The sequence below is a fragment of the Artemia franciscana genome, chromosome 5 (genome assembly GCF_032884065.1).
Source record: "Artemia franciscana chromosome 5, ASM3288406v1, whole genome shotgun sequence".
NCBI lineage: Eukaryota > Metazoa > Arthropoda > Branchiopoda > Anostraca > Artemiidae > Artemia > Artemia franciscana.
Genome location: NC_088867.1, coordinates 3,951,752 through 3,970,180, shown reverse-complemented (window position 1 = coordinate 3,970,180; position 18,429 = coordinate 3,951,752).

Sequence of the window (18,429 nt, the reverse complement as noted above, 5' to 3'; positions counted from 1 at the left end):
TACTATGTGTAAACACTGGTCAAAGTTTGTTACTTGTAGCCCCTCCCATGGGGACTGTGGGGGAGTAAGTCGTCTCCAAAGACATAGTTATTAGGTTTTTTGACTATGTTGAATAAAATGGCTATCTCAGATTGTGGTCCGGCGATTTTGGGAAAAAATGAGCGTGGGAGAGGGCCCAAGCGTCCTCCAATTTTTTTGGTCACTTAAAAAGAGCACTAGAACTTTGACTTTCCGTTAGAATGAGCCCTAACACGACATTCTAGGATCACTGGGTCGGTACGATAACAGCTGAAAAAAAAACTAAACAAAAAAACAAATAAATAAACACGCATCTGTAATGCGTCTTGTGGCAAAAAATGCCAAATTCCACATTTTTGTATATAGGAGCTTGAAACTTCTACTGTAGAGTTCTCTGATACGCCGAATCTGATGGTGTGATTTTCGTTAAGATTCTATAACTTTTAAGGGGTGTTTTCCCTATTTTATAAAATAAGGCAAATATTCTCAGGCTCGAATCTTTTGATTGGTAAGTTCAAACATAATTAAACTTATATATTCAAAATCAGCATTAAAATGCGATCCTTTTGATGTTACTATTGTTATAAAAATTCCATTTTTTAGAGTTTTTTGTACTACTGATCCGGGTCGCTCCTTACTACAGTTCGTTACCACGAACTGTTTGATATTTGATCATTGAAGCTAGTCCGATTTCTAACAAGGATGTGTACTAAGCTTCAATTTTTGTTTTCTTTTTTAAGGTTTTTGAACTTATAATCCCTTGTCGTAATATCGAGTCATCATTAGTAGTAATTGCAAATTTTCATTTTTTGGGCCTTGCTACTGGTAGTATATAACTGGTTGCGTTCAAGGCTGTAAGCTTTATCGCATAGCAAGTGGATTTTATCTAAAAAATTTAAAAATTTTAGGTATTTTTCTAGTTTAAATTACAACATTAAAATTATTGCTTAGGCCCCTTAAATATTTTTCAGTTTACGTAATGACTTTAGCGATTCTGAAAAGAACTTAAGAACTTTTCAATTTTTTTCATGTCTTAAAAAGACATTGCTTAAACTTATAACAAAAGAAATTCGGTAGTGATGTTTTTCTAACAATGATTTCTACTAATCTTCAGACTTTTGGTTTTCTTTTTTAGGTTTTTAAATTGTTGTAATCCATTGAAAAAATATATAGAAATGTTTTTGCAATAGCCATTTTTTGCTGTTTACGCAATTTAATGTCTTTTCATACTGCATACTGTCTATTGAAAGATAATTGATTATTACCGCAAGTCTGATTTCTATCAACGATTTCTACTAAGCTTCAAATCCTTTGTTTTTTTTTTAAGGTTTTTGATCTGTTGTAATCCCTTGTCAAAATATATGCAAATATTTTTCCAATAACAAGTTTTTCGCTCTTTAAGCAATAAAAAAAAAGAAGTTTTTGATAGCTTAAAGTAAGGAGCGACATTAAAACTTAAAACGTACAGAAATTTCTCCGTATAGGAAAGGGACGGTTCCCTCCTCAAAGCCCCGTTGCTTGCGCTAATGTTTGACTCTTTCTCTCAAATTTACTTTTTAAAACAGTGAAAAACTTTAGCGCAAAGAGCGGGGCGTTGAGGACGGAACAGCCCCTTTCATGTACGGAGTAATTTATGTTCATTTTGAGTTTTAATGCCGTTCCTTACTTTCAGTTCAAAAAATTTGCACCAAAGTATTTTTAGTAATTTCAACTATTTCTTCTAAGGCCTTTGCGATTCAGGGGTCATTCTTAAAGAATCGGGACACAATTTAAGCTTTAGTGTAAAGAGTAAGGTAATAAAGAGGGAACAAACACCCTCATATACGTACTAAAAATATACGATTATAGAAGTTCGTGACGAAAGTTAATTCGGAAGTTAAGCATATTTTTATTAATCAAAACGTTCGTAAGAAATTAAAAATTCTAGTTTCCTTTTTAAATAACCAAAAGATTGAAAGGCAACTAATCCTCCTCCCCCACTCCTTTTTTCTCAAAATCGTCCGATCAAAACTAAGAAAAAGCCACTTAGCCAAACAAAAAATGCAAATTTCGTTCTAAGTATTCATGTGCGGAGAGCCAAAATCAAAACATGCATTAAGTCAAAAACGTTCAGAAATTAAATAAAAAAAAGTAATTTTTTGAACTGAAAGTAAGGAACGGCATTAAAACTCAAAATGAACATAAATTACTCCGTACATGAAAGGGGCTGTTCCGTCCTCAACGCCCCGCTCTTTGCGCTAAAGTTTTTCACTGTTTTAAAAAGTAAATTTGAGAGAAAGAGTCAAACATTAGCGCAAGCAACGGGGCTTTGAGGAGGGAACCGTCCCTTTCATATACGGAGAAATTTCTGTACGTTTTAAGTTTTAATGTCGCTCCTTACTTTCAGCTAAAAAAAAACTTTTTTTTTTATTGCTTAAAGAGCGAAAAACTGGTTATTGGAAAAATATTGCATATATGCATATATTTTGAAAAGGGATTACAACAGATCAAAAACCTTAAAAAAAAAGCAAAGGATTTGAAGCTTAGTAGAAATCGTTGATAGAAATCAGACTTGCGGTAATAATCAATTATCTTTCAATAGACAGTATGCAGTATGAAAAGACATTAAATTGCGTAAACAGCAAAAAATGGCTATTGCAAAAACATTTCTATATATTTTTTCAATGGATTACAACAATTTAAAAACCTAAAAAAGAAAACCAAAAGTCTGAAGATTAGTAGAAATCATTGTTAGAAAAACATCACTACCGAATTTCTTTTGTTATAAGTTTAAGCAATGTCTTTTTAAGACATGAAAAAAATTGAAAAGTTCTTAAGTTCTTTTCAGAATCGCTAAAGTCATTACGTAAACTCAAAAATATTTAAGGGTCCGAAGCAATAATTTTAATGTTGCAATTTAAACTAGAAAAATACCTAAAAATTTTAAAATTTTTTAGATAAAATCCACTTGCTATGCAATAAAGCTTACAACCTTGAACGCAACCAGTTATGTACTACCAGTAGCAAGGCCCAAAAAATGAAAATTTGCAATTACTACTAATGATGACTCGATATTACGACAAGGGATTATAAGTTCAAAAACCTTAAAAAAGAAAACAAAAATTGAAGCTTAGTACACATCCTTGTTAGAAATCGGACTAGCTTCAATGATCAAATATCAAACAGTTCGTGGTAACGAACTGTAGTAAGGAGCGACCCGGATCAGTAGTACCAAAAACTCTAAAAAATGGAATTTTTATAACAATAGTAACATCAAAAGGATCGCATTTTAATGCTGATTTTGAATATATAAGTTTAATTATGTTTGAACTTACCAATCAAAAGATTCGAGCCTGAGAATATTTGCCTTATTTTATAAAATAGGGAAAACACCCCTTAAAAGTTATAGAATCTTAACGAAAATCACACCATCAGATTCGGCGTATCAGAGAACTCTACAGTAGAAGTTTCAAGCTCCTATATACAAAAATGTGGAATTTGGCATTTTTTGCCACAAGACGCATTACAGATGCGTGTTTATTTATTTGTTTTTTTGTTTAGTTTTTTTTTCCAGCTGTTATCATACCGACCCAGTGATCCTAGAATGTCGTGTTAGGGCTCATTCTAACGGAAAGTCAAAGTTCTAGTGCTCTTTTTAAGTGACCAAAAAAATTGGAGGACGCTTGGGCCCTCTCCCACGCTCATTTTTTCCCAAAATCGCCGGACCACAATCTGAGATAGCCATTTTATTCAACATAGTCAAAAAACCTAATAACTATGTCTTTGGAGACGACTTGCTCCCCCACAGTCCCCATGGGAGGGGCTACAAGTAAAAAACTTTGACCAGTGATTACACATAGTAATTGTTATTGGGAAGTGTACAAACGCTTTCAGGGGGATTTTTTTGTTGGGGGAGGGGTTGAGGGGAGGGGGTAATTTAGGGGGAGTGTTTCATAGAGGAATTTGTCATGGGGGCAGAAAATTTTCATGAAGGGGCACAGGATTTCTTAGCATTTTTAAAGAACAATGAAAAAATAAATATGATTTTTTTTTTCAACTGAAAGTAAGGAGCAGCATTAAAACTTAAAACGAATAGAAATTATTACGCACATGTGTGGTTCGTCTCCTCCTAATACCTCGCTCTTTACGCTAAAGTAATTTTATTAATTTCAACTATTTATTCTACGGCCTTTCTGATTCAGGGGTCATTTTTAATGAATTGGGACAAAATTTATGCTTTAGTGTAAAGTCGGAGGTCACATCCCTTATATACGTAATAAAACATACGAATGCGGAAGTTCGTCACGTAAGCTAATTCGTAAGTTACGTGTATATTTACTAATAATCGTAAAAAATTAAAAGTTCTAGTTGGCTTTTTAAAAACCAAAATTGAAGGGTAACTAGGCCTACTCCCCCGCTCCCTTTTTCTCAAAATCGTCCAATCAAAACTATGAGAAAGCCATTTAGCCATACAAATAAATTAATATGCAAATATTGTTTTAATTATTCATGTGCGGAGAGCCAAAATCAAAACATGCCTTAATTCAAAAACGTTCAGAAATTAAATAAAAAAAAGCAAGTTTTTTTTTAACTGAAAGTAAGGAACGATATTAAAACTTAAAACGGATAGAAATTAATCCGTATATGAAAGGGGCTTTTCCTCCTCAACGCCCCGCTCTGTAAGCTGAAGTTTTTTACGGTTTGAAAAAGTAGAATTGAGAGAAAGAGTCAAACTTTAGCGTAAAGAGCGGGGCGTTGAGGAGGGAACAGCCCCTTTCATATACGGAGTAATTTCTGTTCCCTTTAAGTTTTAATATCGCTCCTTACTTTCAGTTAAAAAAACTGTTATTTTTTATTTAATCTTTGAACAGACAGTGGTATGAACAGACATTAAATTGCGTAAAGAGCAAAGGATTGGTAATTGTAAAATATTTGTATATATTTTAACAAGGGGTTAAAAAAATTCAAAACCTTAGAAAACAAAACCAAAAGTTTGAACCTTAGTAGAAACTGTTGTTAGAAATTGGACGTGCTTTAATAATCAAATATCCTTAAAAAGATACACTATGAGAAGACATTAAATTGTTTAAAGAGCCAAAAACTGGTAGTTGCAAAAATATTTCTATATATTTTAACAAGCGATTCCAGCAATTCAAAAACCTTAAAAGAGAAAACCAACGCTTTGAAGCTTAGAAGATATCGTTGTTAGAAATTGAACTTGCTTTAATAATCAAATATCTTTGAACAGACCGCAATATGAAAAACAGCAAATTGTCTAAAATTGTCTGCAGTTAGAGGACAAGCGACAATGAAAATCTATATATAGAAGCCTGCCGTATGCCGAGTGCTGGGGCCCGCCACTCGGCAGAGAGAGAGAGAGAAGGCAAGAGGATGAGAGAGGGAGAGAAAAAAAAAGAGTTTGTTCTATAATAACTGACATGCATCGCTTACTAAACATAGCTATAATTTGTCCGTTCAACCATTAAAAATTTAATACTTTAGCAGGATAAATTTACATAGCTTGATGGGGATTGAAAACAGACTATTGAAATTCTTGCCTAATCAATACTAGGAAAAAACACCAATGGAATTTATTACTCTAGTCTCATGCTAATCCCTGTTCTATTTACTAGTAATATTAAGTGGGGATTAATTCCAAAGTAGAGATTAGACCACCGTAATCGGGCAAAAAGTATAAACACTGTTTTTGAGGTTCCTGGTCGTCATTTATATTCCCTCTGTGTCGGTCGTCATTTGTGTCCCGGTCTGTAATTTATCTTTGAGTGTTTTTTCTTTTTAGTTTTTTTTAGTTTTTTACATTTTTTCAGTTTTTTCTTCTTCTTTATTTTTCAGCGTCACTATGAAGTACATATCGCCGAACCTTTGTTTTTTAACTTAAATCTGGTAGGCATTGATGACCTTATCCAAGTCAAAATCCCAAACCCAATCATCATCGCTATCATTTTCAGTTTTGATATGTTTTGACTCTCGCTTTCCAGGTGGATTTTCATCTAACTGCGCGGTTTTGCGTTCTTTAGCTGCAAGCCTGTTTTCTTGCTGTTCTTGTGATTCTTCGGCACGCTTTCTTTTCTTACTTTCTCTATCAGCTGCAAGCCTGTTTTCTTGCTGTTCTTGTGATTCCTCGGCACGCTTTCTTCTCTTGCTTTCTCTATCAGCAGCAAGTTTTTTGGCATAGACTCTTTGAGCAGCTTCCTCGGCTGTTGCCATTGTAGGTTCTTCAGTCATTTTACAATTAAACATTTTTCCGTGAACGCATGTCTTAAATACCATTAATGACGTCACCGTCATAACAAAAATGACGACAACTAACTTCATGACGTCAGTCGACACAGAAACATGACGTCACCTGACAGACAGACACACAGACAGACAACTTATTTTTATATATATAGATAGATATATATACGCGAGCTAAGTTGTTAAGCGCCATATTAGTTGCGTGCCATTGTAGTTGTGTCCCTGTGTCCCACTACAGGTTTACCGACTCTTGAACATGCAACATATAATTGTCCATGGGAACAACAATCCGTATTCAGATCTATACCTCATTATTCTAATGATTGCACTTGAGTTTTGTTGATGGTGATTGCTAATCAAACATTCCCTGTGTCTCCATCGTCATTTTATACTTTCGTTTTTGAATTGGTATATGATAAAATAATTCAGACGTCATATGCGGACAGACAGACAGACATAACCCACAAACAACTTATTTTTATATAAACCCACCTAATCACAGGTGGGACACAGGGACACAACTACAATGGCGCGTAACTAATATGGCGCGTAACGACTTACGCGCGCGGGGGGGCTTGGGGGGGCGCGAAGCGCCCCACCAACTAGGTGTTGGGGTGGTGCGAAGCGCCACCCCAACAGCTATTATTTTATATCAGCATAAAAATCCAATTCTTTTGATGTATCTATTAGTATCAAAATCCCGTTTTTTAAAGTTTCGTTTACTATTGAGCCGGATCGCTCCTAGCTACAGTTCGTTACCACGAACTGTTTGATTTAATGTAAACTTTTCCGTGCATAAAAATCTTCAATTTTTTCAAATAACGATATATCCTCTCTTCTGGCTGGAGGGGGGGGGGCATATTGTATGAAAGTATTTTTGCAATTGTCGCTTTTTTTGCTCTTTAAGCAATTTAATGTAAAATTCTCCATAAACGACACGCGGCAGAATTCTATACATGGATTCTCATTGTCGCTTGTCTTCTAACCGCAGACAATTTGCTGTCTTTTCATAGAAAGGTCTTTTCAAAGATATTTGATTATTGAAGCAAGTCCGAATTCTAACAACGATATCTACTAAGCTTCAAACTTTTTGTTGTCTAAATTAAGGTTTTTGAATTGTTGTAATCCCTTGTTACAATATATACAAATACTAGCTGTTGGGGCGACGCTTCGCGCCCCCCCCAAGCCCCCGCGCACGCGTAAGTCGTTATGCGCCATATTAGTTACGCGCCATTGTAGCTTTGTCCCTGTGTCCCACCTGTGAATAGATATATATATATATATATAACACCTAGTTGGTGGGGCGCTTCACGCCCCCCCAAGCCCCCCCGCGCGCGTAAGTCGTTACGCGCCATATTAGTTACGCGCCATTGTAGTTGTGTCCCTGTGTCCCACCTGTGAATAGAGATAGATATAAATATATGTTTTTAACTACGTAAAACATGCGAATATACAACATTCTTCGCTGTCCCATTGTCTGTGAATATAAATAGATTGTCAGGTTTACTGACTCTTGAACATGCAACATATAATTGTCCATGGGAAAAACAATCCGTATTCAGATCTATACCTCATTAATTCTAATGATGTGTCCCTGTGTCCCGGTCGTCATTTATATTCCCTGTGTCCCGGTCGTCATTTGTGTCCCGGTGTCCCAGTTTGTAATTTCTCTTTGAGTGTCCCGGTCGTCATTTATATTCCCTGTGTCCCGGTGTCCCGGTCGTCATTTGTGTCCCGATGTCCCGGTCTGTAATTTCTATTCGAACAATCCCTGTGTCCCGGTCGTCATTTATATATCCCGCCTGTGCCCCCGGCGTCCCCGTTGTAGTTGTGTCCCTGTGTCCCGGTCGTCATTTATATTCCCTGTGTCCCGGTCGTGATTTGTGTCCGGGTGTCCCAGTCTGTAATTTCACTTTGAGGTTCCCGGTCGTCACTTATATTCCCTCTGTCTCCGTCGTCATTTGTGTCCCGGTCTGTAATTTCTCTTTGAGTGTTTTTTCTTTTTAGTTTTTTTTTAGTTTTTTACCTTTTTTCTTTTTTCAGTTTTCTTTTTCTTCTTTATTTTTTAGCGTCACTATGAAGTACATATCGACGAACCTTTGTTTTTTTAACTTAAATCTGGTAGGCATTGATGACCTTATCCAAGTCAAAATCCCAAACCCAATCATCATCGCTATTATTTTCAGTTTTGATATGTTTTGATTCTCGCTGTCCAGGTGGATTTTCATCTAACTGCGCGGTTTTGTGTTCTTTAGCCGCAAGCCTGTTTTCTTGCTGTTCTTGTGATTCCCCGGCACGCTTTCTTTTCTTACTTTCTCTATCAGCTGCAAGCCTGTTTTCTTGCTGTTCTTGTGATTCCTCGGAACGCTTTCTTTTCTTACTTTCTCTATCAGCAGCAAGTTTTTTGGCATAAACTCTTTGAGCAGCTTCCTCGGCTGTTGCCATTGTAGGTTCTTCAGTCATTTTACAATTAAACATTTTTCCGCGAACAAATGTCTTAAATACCGTTAATGACGTCACCGTCAAAGCAAAAATAACGACAACTAATTTCATGACGTCAGCCGACACAGAAACATGACGTCACCTGATCCACAGACAGACACACAGACAGACAACTTATTTTTATATATATAGACTAGCTGTTGGGGTGGCGCTTCGCGCCACCCCAACACCTAGTTGGTGGGCGCGCTTCGCGCCCCCCCCCCCCCAAGCCCCCCCCCCCCCGCGCGCGTAAGTCGTTACGCGCCATTGTAGTTGTGTCCCTATGTCCCACCTGTGAATATAGATAGATATATATATATATATATATATATATATATATATATATATATATATATATATATATATATATATATATATATATATATATATATATATATATGTTTTTAACTACGTAAAACTTGCGAATATACAACATTCTTTGCTGTCCCATTGTCTGTGCATATAAATAGATTGTCAGGTTTACCGACTCTTGAACATGCAACATATAATGGTCAATGGGAAAACAATCCGTATTCAGATCTATACCTCATGATTCTAATGATTGCCCTTGAGCTTTGTTGATGGTGATTGCTAATCGACCATTCCCTGAGTCGCCATCGTCATTTATATATCCCCCTGTGCACCCCGGCGTCCCCTTTGTAGTTATGTCCCTGTGTCCCGGTCGTCATTTATATTCCCTGTGTCCCGGTCGTCATTTGTGTCCCGGTGTCCCAGTCTCTGATTTCTCTTTGAGTGTCCCGGGCGTCATTTATATTCCTTGTGTCCCGGTGTCCCGGTCGTCATTTATATCCCCCTGTGCCCCCCGGCGTCCCCGTTGTAGTTGTGTCATTTATATTCCCTGTGTCCCGGTCGTCATCCCGGTATACATTCGTTTTTGAATTGGTATATGATGAAATAAATTTTTAATTTTTTCTCTTTTTTTCCTTTTAGTTTTTTTTTATTGGTTTTGACCTTTTTTTAGGTTTTTTAGTTTTTTTCTTTTTTCTTTTTAGTTTTTTTTGAAGTTTTTATCTTTTTAGTTTTTTTATTTTTATTTATATTTTTTTAGTTTTCTTTTTCTCCTTTATTTTTCAGTTTTTTTCCTTTTTTTAGTTTTTTTTTTCTTTTTAGTTCTTTTAGTTTTTACCTTTTTTACTTTTTTTTAGTTTTTTAGATGAAAATTTTTTTAGTTTTATTCCTGTTTTTCTTTTCAGTTTTTTATTGGTTTTTACCATTTTTTTAGCTTTTTTAGTTTTTTTTCGTTTTTTCTTTTTACTTTAGTTTTTATCTTTTTTATTTTTTTATTTTATTCTTAATTTTTTTTTATTAGTTTTTAGTTTTTTTTGTAGTTTTTACCTTTTTTAGTTTTTTCAGTTTTTTTTTTAGTTTTTAGATTTTTACCTTTTTTAGCCTAACCAGGATTTGAACCTGGGACCTTCATTCTCCGTTCTGACACCCTCTCTCACCGAGTGACTACTCCAGCATGTTCATTTTGGTGTTTTAAATGGTATATTATTAACCAAATTAATGTGTTTTACAATATACTAAGCATCGTCATAACAAAAATGACGACAACTAATTTCATGACGTCAGTCAACACAGAAATTAAGTTCTGAAATTAAGTCATGAAATTAGTTGCCGTCATTTTTGCTTTGACGGTGACGTCATTCAAGTTATATAAGACATATGTTCACGTAGAAATCTATTCATGTTTAAGTTTACAATGACTGATGAAGATGCTCAAAGAGTCTATGCCAAAAAACTTGCTGCTGATAGAGAAAGTCAGAAAAGAAAGCGTGCCGAGGAACTATCAGCAGCAAGTTTTTTGGCATAGACTCTTTGAGCATCTTCATCAGTCATTGTAAACTTAAACATTAATAGATTTCTACGTGAACATATGTCTTATATAACTTGAATAACGTCACCGTCAAAGCAAAAATGACGACAATTAATTTCATGACGTCAGCCGACACAGAAACATGACGTCACCTGACAACTAATTTCATGACGTCAGCCGACACAGAAACATGACGTCACCTGATCCACAGATCCACAGACAGACAACTTATTTTTATATATATATATATATATATATATATATATATATATATATATATATATATATATATATATATATATATATATATATATATATATATATATATATATATACACAAACATGACGTCACTCGACACACACACACACGGACAACTTATTTTTATATATATATATATAGATTTTCGCAATTACCAGCCGCTAGGCCCTGGCACTCTGTAGGCGGAAGGCTTTTACATATGGATTCTTATTGTCGCTTGTCCTCTAGCCGCAGAAAATTTGCTAACTTTTCACACTGGGGTCTTGTTAAAGATATTTGCTTATTAAAGGATGTCCGATTTCTGAAAACTATATCGACTAAGCTTCAAACTTCTGGTTTTCTTTTTTAAGCTTTTTGAATTGTTGTAATCCCTTGTTAAAATATATACAAATAATTCTGTAATTACCAGTGTTTTGCTCTATACGCAATTTAATTTCTTTTCATACTGTATCTTTTCAAAGATATTTCATTATTAAAGCAAGTCCGATTTTTAACAACGATATCTACTAAGCTTAAAATTTTTGGATTTCTTTTTTAAGGTTTTGAATTGTTGTAATTCCTTGTTAAAATATATGCAAATATTTTCACAATTACCAGCCGGCACTTGGTACGCGGCAGGCTTTTATATATGCTTTCTCATTGTCGCTTGTCTTCTAACCGCGGACAATTTGCTGTCTTTTTATACTTAAGTCCATTTAAAGATATTTGATCATTAATCCATGTCCGATTTTAAAATACGATATCCTTCATGTCAACCAACGATATCAACCCTCCTGCATGTAATGAAGTTACATGCAAGTTACATGTAATGAAGTTACAATAATGAAGTTACATGAAGTTACATTCCTCCTTCATATCAACCCTCCTGCATGTAATGAAGTATGCACTGTGCTTACTCTAAATGCTGACCATAGTTTTCTTCCAAATGAAATGGTTATAAAATAACGTGGCAAAAATCTTGTCATTTTAAAAAATACAGAACATCGTCTTATCCATGATGTAGCCCTTTACCTACCCACGGTCTAGATGGGTCAGATGTCTGAAAATATTCGTTAAGAGAAAAAATTATAATTTTTCGGGGGGTGGGGTATTTATGTAAATGACGTCATATTTACATCCCTAACAAAGGATCACAACAATTCAAAAAACTTAGTAAAGAAAAAAATCTCCGACCTCGTATAGCTTCTTTTCAAAGTGATTCGGATGATTACTGGGTTTGGAAAGTTGATATAAAGAAAATATCCAATTAATAATGAAAGAAACCCTTTTACGTAACAACCAAACAATATTGTGTAACAACCAAAGAAATCATGATTTGGCCAGCCCCTGAAGGTTTTTCCCTGGTCCTAACAGGTTTTCAAGTAATGAACACATGCATCGTTTAGAAAACATTCCCTATTGCATAATTAACGACTGCATCTTTTCGAAAATACTCCCTATTACGTAACAAGCACCTGCACCTTACCCTGTGGGGGTCTCCGTAAAACTTCTTGGTCATCTTTAATTATCAAAGGAAGAAGAGAATAGTGTCTATGGGTCCGCTCAAGACCAGTGAAGGGATACTAATCCGGATACGTTTGGGGGAAAGCGGGTGTCAGGGAGGGGGCCTGATATTCTCCATCACTTTGACTCTTAAAGCAGAATTATAGCTTTAAATTTCCAATCAAACGAACCTACTGTGAAGTTTATACATTCGTCCCTTCTATAAGAAGCTTATATACCCTTAGGGCATAACCTATAATCCCCAGACTCTGTGGGATTGTGTCAGCCCCAAAGGCCTTGTTATGTGGGTTTTTGAACAAATGCCTGCCTCAAAATTTCTATTAGATGCAATTTGGGGAAAATAAATTGTAAGGGGGGCTAGTTGCTCCCTGACGCTTCGACTCTTAAAAAGGACACTTGAGACAACAAACCCTCTCCGAATTTTGTGCGACAACCCTTTCAATAAAAAAGTAATATGTCCCCGTAGCATGACTTACAACCTTGCCTTGAGGGCTGTGCTAGGGTTGTCATCTTCAAAGACATAATTACATGATCTTTCAGCTACGTTGGACGAAATTGTCATTTCAAAATTCTGATTGGATGTATTTGAAAAAATGATGGGTGTTGGGAGAGGGGAAGCAATTTGCCCTCCTATCACTTTTGACTATTAAAAAGGGAACTAGACGTTGCATTTTCCAATTGAATAAGCCCCTTTCGAAGTTTCTACAACAACTCCTTCTAAATTAGGTGCCTTGGTGTAAAACCCAAAAATGGGTGGCAGCTACCCTCTGATTCCTTTGACTCTTAAAAACTCTTGCCAGTCCAATTAGCCCCCTCCAAAGTTAATACGAACATTTTTTCTATAAGAGCCTTATATGGCCCCGGGCAAAACTTACAACCATTGTTTGTAGGGAGGGGGGGTGTCATATGCAAAGACATATTTTCTGGACAATTCAACTACAGTGAACAGAATAGGTAATTAAAAATTTTGATTGGGTGCGTATGGGTAATCGACGGGTGTGGGGGCTGGTGACCCTCCATTAATTTTCGACTATTAGAAAGAGCACTAACGCTTTCAGTTTCCAATCGAAAGAGTCCCATTTGAAGTTTCTACGACAACTCCTGCTATACGAAGTGTCCTTGTCAAAAAGATTATATGTTTTGCCGCCTAAGAGCAATTTCATGCCCTTATTCTGTCACCTTTATGTGCATGAAAACGAATTTGACTGTCTAAGATGCACAAAGTGCGACCGAGACTTAATGTATGGAGCCTAAAATAAATAAAAATGAAAGTAGAAAATATACTTATTAAATATTTAAAAATTACTTTGAGCATCAGCATACTGGACATAGATCGCACACACGTCTGGAAGATTTTTTTTTCATCCTAAGATTTTCTTGTTTAGAAAAAAAAATTTGAGCCTTAGTATACTGAAAATAGATAACACACATGACTGGAGGTTTTTTTTTCTACATCCTAAGGTTTTCTTGTTTAAAAAAAAAAATGTCAAGCATCTGAATTGCCCTGCCTAAGAGCAATTTCATACCTAAGAGCAATTCATATATGCACGAAAACGAGTTTGGGTGTCTAAGATGCACAAAGTACGACCGAGACTTAATGTATGGAGCCTGAAATAAATAAAAAGAAATTAAAAAAAAAATAATTGTCAAACATTTAAAAATATTTGAGCCTTAGCATACCTAACATAGATAATACACATGTCTGGAGGTTTTTTTTTTATCTAAATCCGAAAGTTTTCTTGTTTACAAAAAAAAAAAAAAATATCAAGCATCTGAATGACCGATAAACCAATGAGAAAATAGTTAACTAATTAAAAGGATCAAAAGATAGTTGAAAAATATTTTCTCAAAATAATTTCAAATTGTTTGGCAGTTACGAAATACGAAGCTTAGGAGTAATTCTCCGAAGCTCCTATTATTTTTTTATGCAATACCTAGCTTAAAAATATGACGTCTTTCAGTAAGTTAAATAAACAAAATTTCGATAAAATAATTCATTTTCTATGGAGCGTAAAGTTCTAGGAAAATTTTGTCATCGGAAAACCTGTCTCACTCTAAGCTAATTTATGAAAGAAGCCGGTTGTCAAGGGAAAACGAACAAGCGAGGTCACTATGTGGATTCCAGAGTGTCTGATTGACAGTGGATTTCTCTAAGATCTTCATAAGAAAATTACAAGAGACTCCTCGATCAGCGATCTGAAAAAAACAGTCAACGATACCTTCTGAGATAGGTCAAAAAGATACTAGAATAAATAGGGATCTTTAATTTATTATAGAAACTACCTTAATCCAAAACAGAATTGAGTCAAATATTTGCCCAGACAAAGACGTTAGAAATACCAAGATGTTTGGCAGAGATCTAGAGAGAGCATAGAAAACCACCGGGACTTCGAGGACACTGTCGCCCTGCCTACACAATGATCCAGCAATCCTCTTCTCTAATAGCTGATGTCCAAGTATACGTCACTGTATATAAAAAAAAAAAAAAAAAAAAATACAGATGACTTTTTTTCAAGTGAAGGTAATGAGCAACGCTACAACTTAAAACGGACAGAAATTATTCTCTGTATGAGGGGGGCAGCCCCGTTATCAATTCCTCACCAACTAAGCAAAAGTTTTTTAGTGTTTTAAAAAGAATTTCCTAATTAAACGATCCTTGTGTTTAAGAGGCTCTTCTTAAAGAACTTGTAGAAAAAAAAGAGAGATTGAGGAGGAGGCAGCCCCCTTATATAGTGAATAGTTTCTGTTCATTATAATTTTTAATATGGCTCCCTAATTTAAGTTTTTTTTTTAATTTATTTTCTGATGGTTTTTCAAATCAGGCCAGGAAATCTGCTTCTACCCCATAGAAAATTTCCCCAGAAAGTTTACCCAAACGAAAAATTTCTCCTTCAGAAATTTCCTAAATTTAAATTCTCCCCAGAAAATTCTACCCGGACAATATCATTCTCGCTGAAAATTTTACTCTAAATACTCTTTAGTTTCATTTGATAGTTTGTTTTTATTGAACTCCTGATCGTATTTCAAATCATGTCAGAAATCTCTCCTCCGTAGGAAATATTGCGCAGAAATCCCCCCCCCCCAAAGGAACATTCTCACACGGAAAATTCCTCCAGCATAAAATCTCATCCCGCATATAAAATCCCACAAGGCAATTCCGTTCCCGCTGAAAACAATTCCTCTTGAACAGTCTCTCCACATGTAAAATTGAGCAGCCAAAGAGAAAGTAAGACAAATCAAAAAAATTTTTCATATGAATTCTGGGAAAATCCCCACGTTTAAAATTTCCCCTCGAATATTCTATCCAGAGACCTTTTTTCCAATGAAAATTAACTCCATGGAAAATCCCCCGCGAAAAATCACCACCCTCCTCTCCGCAAAAATCCTATTTATCCGAATATCAAGTTTTTGAACAGTGGAAATATTTCATACCTTACAGCCTTTCCCCAGGTGCTGCGAGGGACAATTTCATCCGCAGACATAGTTATTGTACCTTTCAACTATGCTGAAACAAATGGCTACCTCAAAATTTTGATCAGATGTCTTTAGGGAAAATAGAGGCACGAGAGGGGTGCTATCTGTCCTTCAATCTTTTTAGTTCCTTTATTCTATCTTTGCAGTTACTTGAAAAGGGCACTAAAAATTCCATTTTTTGTTCGATTGAGCCCTCTCTTGATCTCCAAAGGTCATTGGTCTGATATGATCACTCCTGGGGGGAAAACAACAAATAAAGACTCATTCTTGATCTTTCTTCTGTCCAAAAATATACACGAAGTTCCACATTTTTGTAGATAGGAGCAGGTCTATTCAGGCATTATTGAGGGGTGTATTTTTAACTTTGATTCAGATAGGACACTTTTAAGATTGTGATGTTGATTTGAATTTTTGTCAAATTTCTTTACATATGACTGCTGAAACACAAAAGCCATTGAACTAGAATAAGAATTTTTTTAAGACACTATAGTCGGTAGTTTATTGTAGAGACAGAACAAGAGATTCTGGTCTCAGAAACGTATAATTTGTCATAATTCTCCATCCAGATGGAGTATAATTCTCCAAAAATATTCAACAGTTTTATGACTGTTGTTGGTTTTTCCAAAGATATGGTTTGTTGATTTTTCAATTTCGTCACCATATTCGAAGCTGGGTCGCCTGCCGAGAGCATCGTAACATGGTTGGCTTGCTTACTTCTCGACACCCGTCCCAGGGGTTGCGTCCCTCGCTGGGAACACCGTAGCCATGTTCATAACCACTTTTCTTGGTCTGAGATCCATTGATCACTCTGAGAATAGAGTTGAGGTCTCTGGTTTGGCAGATACCCTGACAGGGTTGAGGCCCACCTTTGCAGAGGCCATTGTCCATAGATCTGGATCTCACACCCTGCCGCAGTTGCCCTTTTGTAAAGAATCCTCTCTTTTGGGTGTTCTGTGTCATCACACAATTAACCCCTTACTGGAAGAAGGTTTGTAACTTAAGGGATATGTTCTCACGTTGGTGAGCCCTGCTGAGTGTTTATTCGAGGAGCCTTCTTCCTCCTCCGCCTGTTTTACGGTTTCTAGGTGAGGAACCCTCTGTTTCTCTAATGGACACCCAGAGACTAGGTCTCCCTCGGTCTACACCTCATTTGAAGGTACCCTACATATCTACAGAGCGCTTACCTATCCGTCGCCTTTGGATACACTGAGTGGCCTAGGGGAGACTCTTAGTGAGAAGATGACTCAGTAGGTGCTTATTAGTAGGTAATCAGTAGAAACCGTAAAAAGGTGAAAACCAAGCGGGTTTCTGTCCTGGTAGTCCTGAGGCTGCGCTGACAATTTTTTTGCACTCCACTTCATTATCCAGCAGTTTGATATGTATAATTTGCCTCTGATTCTGATATTTCTGGACTCTGTTGCCGCCTCCGACTCGATCACTCACCAAAAACTTTGAAAAATTATAGAAAATGACGGAATGCCCCTGAAAGTTGTCGAACCACTTAAAACATATTGCAAGAGGTCAGTCAGCGAGTTTACGGAAAAGGAACGAAAATTTTCCGGTTGAATTTGGAGTAAAACAAGGCTGCGTTCTGTCTCGGATTGACAAAATGCTTGAAAATGCACTGTCTTCTCATCCAGAACTTGAGGTTTGACAAAATCTTTCACTTGAAGACCTTGAATACGTCGATGATATGGAACCCTTTAAGAACCTGAGAGAGCTCAAACTAGGTTCTATGATGCGGTTACTTGGGCAGATCGCGTCAGCTTGAAAGTCATTACAGGGAAGACAAAATTAATGACAATAAATAACTCTGATCTTCTTTCACTAACTCCAAATCAAGTACAGTTGGGCCATGTAGACAGTTCCACATACCTTGGCACCTAGCTTTGTGCTGATGGATCTTCAGACGCTGATTTTCAACAACGATTGCAAAAAGCACAGCTAGTCTTTGCTTCTCTTAGAAAACCATTGTGAAACTGGCTTGAAATTAATGTAGGCACTAAGTTTAGAGTTTACTTAGCTTTGGTTTGAACAGTCTTTGCTTATGGATGCGACACTTGGTCAGTGAAGTGGCTACTTGAAAATGCACTGAAGGTATTTCGAGTATATCGGTCTGTGCTGTATAAACCTTAATGCTCATATATTAAACGTGGATACACTATGAATATATGGTATCAAGAGACATGCTGCCATCACAATCTAAGGATTGTCAACTGAAATGGTTGGGCCATGTCCCACGGCGGCTACCAGAGTAGTTCCCTGTCCGAATCATCTTAGCTGAGCCCCTCAGCTCATGGAAGAGACGTCAAGGAGGAGGAAAGCAGAAGAGCTGGTGGGACTTTGTTAAATCAGATCTAGAAACTATTGGGGGGTTCAGAAAGTTCGGTAAATTATGGACAACCCCATTCTCACTTACAAAGCAGCTGGATGCAGACCATACTACATGGTCCAAGCAGGTCTGGAAGATCCTTGATGCCGTGAAAGGTGGAAACAACTCATTCCCGCCACAAGTACAAGTACGTATAGTAGTTGCTAATTACTTATTCGATAGTAACCAGTTGAAAAGCAGGTTAAATCAATAGCAGAGCACTGCAACTTTGGATTTTCAATTGATTGA